The sequence below is a fragment of the Elgaria multicarinata genome, chromosome 11 (genome assembly GCF_023053635.1).
Source record: "Elgaria multicarinata webbii isolate HBS135686 ecotype San Diego chromosome 11, rElgMul1.1.pri, whole genome shotgun sequence".
In the NCBI taxonomy this organism is placed as follows: Eukaryota; Metazoa; Chordata; class Lepidosauria; order Squamata; family Anguidae; genus Elgaria; species Elgaria multicarinata.
In genome coordinates, this window is record NC_086181.1 from 11769162 (window position 1) to 11770645 (window position 1484).

Here is a 1484-nt window from a genome sequence, read left to right on the forward strand (position 1 = left end):
TGGAATAGTGAGGATGGGAATGCCAAACGTCTCTTGAGATAGCCTGGATTCAGATCCTTACACTTGCCGCGAAAGGACCACTTAGGTGTCTCTGAGCAATCTATCTCTCAGCCTAACCTACCTGACAGGGTTGTTGTGTGGAGAGAATGAGATAATCACCACGTCGTTTCCCGCCACCACTACAATCACCATGCAGCTCTCTATAGAGGAAGGATAGGGTACAAATGAGAATTTATTTTTATTCATTACACTTTGATCTTGTGTCCTTACTCCAAGGAGTTCAGGGCAACGTACAAAGTTCTTCTGCCCTCAACAACAAGCCTGACAACAACCCTGTGAGGTAGGCCAGGCTAGGCTGCAAAAGCGTGTTTGGATCAAGATCACCCATGAACTTTGTGGTGGAGTGAGGATTTGAATCTGGGTTTCTCTCTCCCCAGGCATGGTCTGAAGTTAAATAAATAACTGGAAGGGGGCGGTTATACAATTGCAAATGCTGTAATTTATTCTTTTCATTCAAAATTAGAACTTATGCAATCAAATTGGGTGTTTGTAGGTTCAGGGCATGAAAAGGAACAATTTCTTCACACAAAGCAGCATTAATATATGGGTTGGAATTCTCTGCTGCAAGCCGATGTGATGGTCAGTAGGTGAGAGTGATTTTGGAAAAGGGGATTTTCAAATGAATGGAGGATAGTTAGGCTTATGAATTGCTATAGGCCAAGATAGATAAACATGAAATCTTCATATTCAGTAGCACGATATGTGCGATTACCAGGTGCTGGAGAGAATCAGAAGATGGCTCTTCCCATCATGCTGTGCTCTGTAAGTTTCCCAGAGAAACCTGGCAGGCCACAGTTGAGAGAAAGGGCCCTGTGTTTGATTGACTTCTGCAGGGGCATCCCAAGACATTTGGCAACCAGAGGTGAAGAACCTATATGGAGGGGAGGGCATTCTACGTAAAGAAGCCAATTCCCATTTTTCGTAATGCAGTCACAAATTTGGGAAAATGCAAACATTTCTCAAAAGGAAGCACTCCTGTTCGCATTCGGTGTTGTGATTGAGACATGTTTGCATGATCTGTGAAATCCTCGTACGTTCCTACTCCGGACAACAGTGCTCCACTCTGCAGGAGTTTGTTTCAGGTCACACTTCTAACTGGTTTATGGTGGTTTAAGAGCAACCGGGGTCCCAGAGTCTGGGTAACACCTTTAAGCTTCCTCGTCACGGACATCCATGGTAATGCAGAGATGATGGGTCTGGGCCAGGCTGTGTTAGCCATGTGGCACTGGTGTCCCAGTCAGAGATGCTGCCCGGTAGCCCCTTTCTACCTGTGAGTAGCACATGACACGTTGGCTTTCTGTTTCCAAGCTCCTCTGCTTAGATGCACCAAAACTAAATTCCATGACTGAGCTGTCCAAAGAGGTGGAAATCCTGGAGTGTTGTGATTGTTTCTTTAAAAGCAATGTCCGTTCTGACTACGGGCC